This window comes from Papaver somniferum, chromosome 8 (assembly GCF_003573695.1).
Source record: "Papaver somniferum cultivar HN1 chromosome 8, ASM357369v1, whole genome shotgun sequence".
NCBI lineage: Eukaryota > Viridiplantae > Streptophyta > Magnoliopsida > Ranunculales > Papaveraceae > Papaver > Papaver somniferum.
The window spans coordinates 44,912,570-44,922,976 of NC_039365.1; positions in this window are offsets into that span (position 1 = coordinate 44,912,570).

Here is a 10,407-nt window from a genome sequence, read left to right on the forward strand (position 1 = left end):
TAGGCAATGGGAAGTCTTCGTAGATGGGTCGAAAAATAAAGAAGGGGCGGGGATAGGCATCGTAATCACCACCCCAACAGGAGACAGAATCATACATGCTTTCAAGTTAGAATTCAAGGGGCATACCAACAACATAGTTGAATATGAAGTAGTGGTGCATGCCCTTCAGTTGATAATAGAAATGGGCAAACCTGACGTGCGTCTGACAAGCGATTCACAGATGGTCATCCGACAAATAGGGTTGCAATATAATGTTTATGACAGAACATTGTCAGCATACATGGAATTGGTGCAAACACTGGCATCACAAATCCCAAACATCAAATTCCGACACCTGGCAAGGAAGGAACTCAGGCACGCGGATGCCCTGGCCTACATATCATCGATGCTCAGAAACGAGGACGTCAAAGAAATCAAAGTAACCAGGATTTACGAGACTTCAATTGATATTCAAGAACTCTGCGCTGCACAGCAGAGGAACCACGCAGAAGAAGATATTGCAGATGATGACGTGGGAGAATTCATCGCGGATGATTTCCAAGAAGACGACATCATGTCTAAGGCAGATCAAGATGAAGACTTCATCAAAGAAGAAGATTGGATATATGAGATTCATCTTTTCCTAAAAGAAAGAATACTACCCTCGGATCTAAAGCAAGCCAGAAAAATACAGTCAAAGGCAGGAAGATATGATCTGAGAAAAGAAATTTTGTACAAAAAATCTTTTCTCGGACCATTATTACGTTGCCTATCCATATCCGAAGGACATTTGATTTTGAAAGACATACACAGACTATTTCAGCAAATGGGTAGAGGCTAAAGCCCTGACAAGGATCCGAGACGCAGATGTCTTCACATTCATTTTTCAAAACATCATTTGCAGGTTTGGCATACCAGCTGAGATTGTATCTGACAATGGCAAGCAATTCCAGGGAAAAAACATCGACTTACTCTTCGATACTTTCAAAATTCGAAAGAACAAGTCAACACCAATTTACCCTCAAAGCAATGGTCAGGCAGAAGCCACAAACAAAACCCTCGCACTCATCCTCAAAAAGCAGTTGGACGAATACAAGAAGCGTTGGTGTGAGTAACTACACAACGTTTTGCAGGCTTATAGGACAACTCGAAGATCAGCCACGGGAGAATCCCCATTCTTACTCACCTATGGAGCCGAAGCTATTATCCCAACAGAAATAATCATGCCAACTACGAAGACTGAAGCATGGGAGAAGAACCTCACAGCGGACATGATGTTGGAAAGGTTGGATGATCTAGAAGAGAGGAGGTAGGCAGCACTACAAAAAATGGAAAACTATCAAAGGAAACTAGCAAGGGAGTATAATAAGAGGGTTAAGCTTAGAAATTTCGTAGAAGGGCAGTATGTGCTGAGGACCATTCCCCAATACCAACGAGAAAAGAAGTGGGGCAAATTAGCACCAACATGGGGGGGACCCTTCGTCATACATGATGTTGCAGGAAATGGGTCTTATTATCTGCGCAACCTAAAAGGGGAGATCCTCAAACACCCATGGAATGCAAAATATCTCAAGCCATACTACCCGTAGAGGGCAACGCAGACCTGCATCTGCGTGAAGAGCGCCAGAAGAAGAAAACGACGCTTGCGATCGACATGTTTCTATCTCTGAGAGAGGAATAGCAAACCTCAACCTATCAATCAAGCAAACTTTTGGCAAAAAATAGTCAATACATGGAGCAACATAGTAACAAGACGACTGCGTGTAAATATAACACCTCACGAGAACCCTACACCTGTAAATACAGCCTCCGCGTCAATACTTCATCCTCCTGTTTTTTACTATTTACTACCTCAGAGGTTCCATCAATGGAATTCTTCTAAATGTAACTCAACAAACTGAATAGACACTTTAACCCTCTTTCACCCGTGGACGTAGACACTCTGCTGTCGAACCACGTAAACACTGGTGTTAATTGTTGTTCTATTTTACTTGGGGAAAGTAGTCACCTACAATCTCTGGACTCCCCTATCAGCGTCTATAAGTGTAGGACCATGGGGAAGGCATCCAGCAGAAAGAGATACCCAACCAATCTTATGGCAGCGGGTTGACGGAATGAACGTACATTCCAAACAACTCATATCCTAGAACGCTGCCCCGACCCCCACCGTCTGGGAATCCTCTGGCCCAGGATTAGCCAGCGGGGTGACAGGTCTCAAGACGTTCACGAAGATACACATATCTTCGGGTTCGCACTCAAACACTTCGCTATCCCTGATTACATTCAGTTATATTCCAAATTAACCATAACAATATTTAAAAAATGATCAATTCATTAAAAGTTGATTACAGGCTTGGCAATGATACGCGGAAACAAGAAAATACAAAAGGAATCTCACGAAGCCTCATAATCAACAAAGATCAACTCTCTACAAAAATCTACTTGGATGGTTCAACCCCACCAGCAGGTTTAGCAATCTTCCCCTTCTGCGTTGAAGGTACGCTCCCACCCGAGGAAGGCCCTGAAGAACCAGATGTAGGGGCGGGGGTTTCTCACGGCGCGGATAGCTCTTGATAAGGCCATGCTCGGTCTTAAGATCATACTCGATGCTATCCAGAATTTTGTTAGTCTCTTCCACTAGTTGACACCGAGCCTTGTACGCAATAACAGTATTCATCATCTCAGCCTTTGACAACAACGAGGAAAGGCGACTCACTTCCTTCGAAGCGGCTTGGGCAGCCTCGTCCCTTGCTATAGCTAAACCTTTGTGATAATTAATCTGGCTTTCCTGATGCACTAATTGAGATTGAGCCTCCGCAAGCTCTTCATTTGCAGTGCGAAGCTGTCCCTGGAGCTCTGCAAGGAAAAAAAAATGCAGATGGTTAGGTCCAGGAAATTACAGAATCACACTCGATAATATAAGCATATACCTTCGACTCTCGCCGAAGCTATTTCATATTCGTTAACAACAGCATCACGGGCTTCATCAAGAAAATCATACTCATCTGACAACTTCTTATAATCCGCTTGAAGGGTTGAAAGGGCGTACTGACTCGCATCTAATTCTACCTGTTTCATTGAATCCAAGTGACGAAGATGGTTGACCTCATTGTTTAAACCCTCCAGACCCTTGTTGAGCCGATACATATTTACTTCAAGATTTCTCTCAGACTCAGCTTGGCGTACCACATCAGCCCTAGACGCAGAAGCTTTGCTAAGAGCACCAGCCTCAGCCCTAGCGTCATCTCTCTCCCTAGCAAGACGCTGAATGTAATCTTTAACATCAGAAGACTGAGAAGAACGAGCTTGACGCAATTCTTCTTCCAAGAGATTGATTTTAGCTTCCAATGATGAGACCTGTTCTCGGGATTCACGAAGATTATCACGCGTCCACAACAACGTTCCATTAAACAAACGACGATCATTGTTATATTTGTTCTGCATATCAATCATTTGGACTCGTCTGACCCGCCACTCCTCTGCCAGAGCATTATGTTCATCGGCACGAGCATTCCACTTATCAGCCTCGCTCTTTATCTTCTCTACCAACTCTGCGATGCGAGATTTCTGACGCTGCCGCTCTTTCCGAAGCCATACTAACTCAGGAACTCCACCCACTGAAGATAGGGTGGGGGAGGGAGACTCAGACAGAACACTAATTACAGTAAAGGACAACAGCAAGGAAGAGAACAGATAATCAAACCTGTAACAGCCGAAGAATTCTTCTTGGCCTCCTCCAACTCACTACGAGCCATAGCAAGATCCAAGCGAAGCTTCTCCTCCTCCTTGCCTTGTTGCTCCTTAGCCTTGAGGAGACTCTTCAACTCACATATCTCCCTATCCCTATCAGCAATGACAGTCTCAGCCGCAGTAAGCTCCTCTTCCCGAAGACGAAGCTTAGCCTCCAACTTAAGGGATTTGGCCTTAAAAAACTGGTACAACATGTGATTGCAATGCTCACTCCTCATCATCTGCGAATCAGAAGATTAGAACACCCTGACTCTAAAAATTGCTAAAAATTGATACAAGGCAAAATGATGAGAGAACTCACCTCTAACATCCGTTGTTGGGGAAATCCATACTGATACCCATCAGCCAACGCCCATCATATCAGCAACAGTCGAGGGAGCGTCGACTACTAGAGCAGCCTCCAAGGCCCGAAGATTCTTATCCCACGCTTCTGCAACCTGGTCCTCGGGAGACAATTGCATCATCTTACGGGTATAGGCATCAGATTTCTTCTCACCCTCCACCACAGGAGCTGGATTGGGTACGAACATCAAGTTCTTCTTTTTAAACCAAGCTAAGATGATCATCACCCTCAAGGATCAGTGACTGAGGAAAATCATCTCCAGAAGACCCAACCGAGGCCTTACCCATGTCCGTGAATTTAGCACCCGAAGAGTTCGAGGCTACTCCCGCATCCAAATCTGGAAGGTCTCTAGCACCGCTCCCCTCTGGAACATCACTAGCATCCACGACTCCCTTTCCCTTTCCATCCGCCTTGCTAGAGTTACCAAGCACATCCCAATCATCGTTTGGGGAAAGCAGGTTGAACTCAGAAGCCAGGCCCAGGGCAGCGTTTATGTCAAAACTATCCTCCGCAGAATAAATCCGACCAAAGGAAAACTCCTGAGACATAGCAGGAATTTCACCACCAACACCCTCATCACCAAGGCCAGTGTTATCATCACCAGCATCACTGCAACCCGCAGGATTAGCTTCGGCACCAGCATCATGACAACCTGCGGGATTAATTTCACCACCAATACCGCTGCCACCAGTAGTATTCCCTTCAACAAATTCTTCATCATCATGACCTGGAGGGGATGTATCAGTACGCTCTTCCATATCATCATCCTCTCCAAGCTCAGTCACAGGACTGTTAACTTCTTCATAAACCTCCGCCTCCTCGATTGTTGCGGTGGTGGACTGCTTGGGATTTATCCTCCTCTTCTTCGTCGCCTAAAAAGACAAGGCACAAGAATAAAAATCCCTGAATTTGAAAAGAATTAAAACTGCCTCAACTAAAGGACAAGGCATATGGAAATCTTACCTTGACAATCGCAGCATTCTTCGCCTGAAGATCAGCATCGGAACTCTCTTCGTCATCTCCATTAACAACATCGAGGGCATATTGGAAATTCATGCCCTAAAAATTCAAATGCCAAGGACGGAAATTCCCATAACGAGCAGGAGGAGACGCACGTATCTGGCTATCTGCGGTAGGACGCCATCCTTGCGGACCTGGAACCCACCCCCAAGCCCAGGGACCAACAACCTCAATAAAAGTTGCGTGCCATTCATAGTCATGATCACGCTTGATCCGCTCACGAGTAGGAAACACCAGTTTGTTAGTAGAATTATCTGTACCCGGTACGTACTTCACCTTAGCACCACTTACTTCACTCAGAAGGAGGAGGATCTCACCACGAGGAGCAGCAATATTCCGAAGACTCACACTCCACGATTTACGATTCCTACTATTAACATAGTCACTGAAAGACTTGTTAAAATTCTCAGGCGTATACCACTCCCTTTCCTCAGGATTGGGAACATAAAGAGTCATCACTGTCTCTCCTTTGCTCCGAAGATAACACTCCCTCAGTGCACCAAGATAATTCCCATGAAGTTGGGAAATAGAGCGACAGTGTGTGTTCTTCGAAGAACCCTCTCGACCAGCCAGCACATCATAATAAAAAGAATCCCCAGACTTGTACAAAGGCAACATAAGACCCGCTTCAAAGGCCCCCACCGTGGTCAGCAGATGAAATTCATCAAACTTATATGTCGATATAATCTCATAAGTAATATCATCATCAGCGGCATAAAAACGAACATCGAATAGCTGAAGACCATGTTTTTCCTTGAAAACCTCCAGATCAATATGTTTGAAGGTCACTTTCTTCTCCCCAATAGCGACGCTACGCATTTCCTGAGAAATATCCTCCTCCACGGGATCAGGCGCAGAACCCTTCGAAGGGTTTCTCTCGGAAGCTTTCCTCTTAGGATGAACCTTAGATACATCAGTCTTCGAAACCTTCTTTCGAAGACCTTCTCTTGGGTTGAGATACTGGAGGGGGAGGTAGAGGATGTTGATGAGACGCGGAAGGAGGCGCCACTGACCGAAGAGGTGGGACATCCCGCGTTCTCTTAGGATCATCACGCGGATTAACTAAGGGACGATAAACAGCATACCGGGAGCCAGGAGCCTCTTTTGGACGGTCCCCCTTCTGCGTATTCCCTCTATACGACTCACCCCTCTTAGAAGATAAATGCCTCTGACCAGAAGAAGACGAAACCCTATGAACGCGGGCATCACCTTGGGAAGATTTAGACGAACCTCCACCAGGAGGAGAAACATCAGGATCCCTACGCGGAGGAGATCTACGCGGAACAGGCGGTGGAGTTTGATAAGAAACCCGCGGACGGTCAGCCATGTCTGCGTAGTACACAAACAAGTTTCAGATTTCCGCGAAGACAAAACAGAAATCAAAAAACCCAATTTCATCCAGTTCTTCATAATCATGAACCAGATGGAAAATAATAACAAACCCTAAATAAAAGGGGAAATAACAAATAGGGGCAAGCATATACGGAGGAAGAAATCATTACTGTTTGTAATAACGAACAGGGGCAATCATACACACACTTATATATATGTTCTTCATCACAAACACATATAGTAACAGTTCATCAAAAGATAATCAAGACACAGTAAAACCAACTACCTATAAACAAAAAATTAAGCAGAAAACCTCGACGAACAACAGTAGCAGCAGCAGAAAACCTCGACGAACAACAATAGCAGCAGTAGCAGAAAACTTTGAGGAGCAACAGTAGCAGCAGCAGCAGTTAATAACAAGGATACAAAAGCAGAGAACAAAGAATGAAAATTCTGAGGAAAGAGAAGGAATGAAATTTATGATTAGAGAATTTTAACATTCCTTCTCATATATATATGCAAAGAGAAATAAAAACCGCCCCACTACCCAAGAAGAAGTTATTACAAATAGTGGGGAACGTGCCCTAAAATCTAGGAAAATAGTAAAGAGAAGATGAAGAGAGTAACACGTTTTTTTTTCCCACTTCGACTAACCGCCCAGTAGGAGGAAAAGGGGAAAATTGTAGGTACACATTTCATCTTCCGCCACGTGCCCACAAAGACACACGTGGAGGACATGCGTATAAGGGCATCAAGATATGATATCACGCGTAGACAGCCAAGAGTCACTTTATCCTATCCCTAGAAAGATCTAAGATCTACGGCTGGGGATAGTCAGACTGACGCAGACAAGACAGGGGCAGAGGAAAACTGTCTACCGCGGACAGACATCTCAACTACCCGCATTAAATACCCTCAAACAGCATACGTGTCAGTCAGCCTGTATTGGAAGCGCAGATAATACTGCATATCCAGACAGAACACGCAGATGCAGCCGAGAACACGAAGACTTCTGCGTGAGTGGCACAAAACACAAGAGGATAAGGTTATAACGGGCTTCTGAAGTGGACCCCACGTAACCTCCCTATAAATACCCCTCTCTCCCAAGTGAAGGGGGAGGCCGAAAAACATTGAGAGGAGAATAGGAGAGAGAAAAAGAGATAGAGAAAGTGTAAGTGAAGGTCCTCCTGCTACGCAAGCTTATATTGGTCTCAAAGTCATTCGACTATTTCTGTAACCTTCATACATATAATGAAAAACCCAAAACCGTAGACAGAGATCTGAGTGATGAATCATATAAGTTAATCGTTTCATCTATATTCATGCATTTACACTTTATATGTTCAATTCGATACTTACGGTATATCATGTTGGTACATTTTATATTTCATCCACTATTTATCTTATTGTATGAGCCAAGAACAATGATTGTAGTTGATGAGACGAGGAAGAGTATTAGAACTCTGAGTCAAGGATTCGACATAACCTATCCATTCCCCTCAGGCGCAGCTTATTTACTGTATTGTCATGAGTCTGCGCGCATTATTTGTGAATACTCAGATGACACCAGATCTTTGTGTTCACATGAAACATTGACCTACCGATTGGTCAATATTCTGATCATCAGAAAACCCATGATGAGATTGGATAATCTGGTGATGCTCAAGCTGAGTTGATTTCTGCTTATATGCCACATTGCTCTTATTTTGATCAAAATGCACTCTTCTTGAAGGTTGTATATCAGATATCCATTCCATAGTAATCCATAACCCAAAAAACTAATTACAGATGGAATTTGACGCAGATGACAGCGGTACATGTTGTTGATTTTTTCCCCTCTAATTAGTGTATAGTTGTTTCAAAATACTTGTTTAATCAAAATGCTTTTTGCAAATATTCAATCGAAGCATGTGGATGTAATGTTACTATTTATTTTTACACATAAATTAGTCTTTTAAGGGTATCTTCTAGTCTCTTATGTTCTTGTTAGCAGTAGATTAAGTTACCATCTATGTTGTTCTTGGTGTAGGACGCCTAGTGGAATACTCGTACTAATCTTTAAATTGTTCCTTATTTATATCAGCTACTATGAGAGTACCAAAATCCAAGAGATGTTTACAAGTGGAGGAGCTCTCTAGAGTTTGTGGGTAGGCGACGATGATAATAATAGGTAGGTGACATTTACTCACGTCAACCAACTATAGCCACCGGATTGAATAAATCTGTTAAGGGAGGGAGAGATCACAGCCGCAAGTTGAAAAATCGGATGTATCCCATCCGTCTCGTGACACAACATACACTACTGTTATGTAAGCATTGATAAATGTACATTTACCATCATAGTAATTTTTCCATAGAGTGAGTATTTATCTCGATAGATTAGAAAGGTAGAATTGAACAAGAATCCAAATGAAATCAATTATCACATGCCTTTGTTGATGAAGTACTTGTTGATGTCTTCTTCTAGTCTTCAAACTTCATCCTTTAAGGATAGCTTCGATTCTACTTCTTAAACCTAATCTAGTCCGAAACTATCTTTAGTATACTAAATCAACAATGCATTTTGGAAACTAAAATTGACAACTAACTTGACATACCAACGCTAGTGGGTTCAACCGAGCAACGCTCTAACACGCAGTATAATGTTTATATTTTGAACTTCGTAAACATGACATCAACATAATCTTTTAACTGGTATTGTGATTATGTATATGGGTAAAGGTGAATATTTCATCCTAGGAAATAATGTTTACATTTTTTTAAAGTAAGTACATTCATAAAACTTGTTTTATGAATATAAAGGCAAATCGCTAGGCTTAATTGTATTACTATTTATTTCATATCTTTTGAATACCAATATATGTGAGTTAGTAGAACCGATCATAACTTGTTATGTATCTTGGTAAAACTAATCACAAGACCTAACATATGATTTGGTATGACTTTTTATGGTGTAACCAATCCTAAGTAATCACCTTAGGTGGTATGATCATTCATGTAATTGGTGCGACTGATCCTTGTAATTGGTGTGACCGATCATAAAAGAGTAGTGTAATCGATCCTTGTAATTGGTGTGACCGGTCCTAGTAATTGGTGTGACCGATCCTAGTAATTGGTGTGACCGATCACAAGCAACACCACAAGTATATGGTAACCGGTTCCGATAATTGATGTAACCGATCCTCGTAACTGATGTAACTGGTCCTGGTAACTTGTATGACCGATCACAAGTAGGCCATAGTGAAGGTATAATCGATCCTGTGATTGGTGGAACCGATTGAACCCATGGTGATTTGATATCTGATCAATCACATAGTTGTCTTGCAAATACAGATGAACCAATTCTAAACTCGTTTTGAAGTGTGGTATAATCGATACCAAGATTGTAAATATGAAAGAAGATTTACAATTAAAAAGATGTCAACATACTTTGAACATGTACAATAAATCTTATATTTTATTGTTCAAACATATTCCTTAGTTACTCAAGGAGATCCCAGTCCTAAATAAATTAAGAAACATTTAATTAAGGTTGTTAGTTTTTATATGCTTTAATTTTCCAGCAAATTAAATACATATCTTTAAAAAATAAAAATTGTAATGTGCATTTACTAATTGGAGATTTTCTATTGAATTTCGGAGATATTGGACAAAGCATTTCTAGGAATTATGAAAACCGAATTTTTGCTTTTATTGCATATCTTGAGAATATTTCCGGTTTTGGGAATTCCTTGGTGTCTAAACTTCCTTGGTCTATAAATAACCAAGTTTGCATTTCTAGCAAACTATCCTAAGAGCCAGCAAAAATACTTCCTTTGTGTTCTTACTGGTGGAGTCGTCTATTCCGAGAGGAAAGTACCCTAATTAGGCAAAATATCTTACGACCGCTCGTTTAAAGACTTTTTTGGGATCAAGAAGCTCTACGAGTACCATTGGTGGAAAACTAGATAATTGCAGTGTTATTAGTTTTCGATTTCATTTAA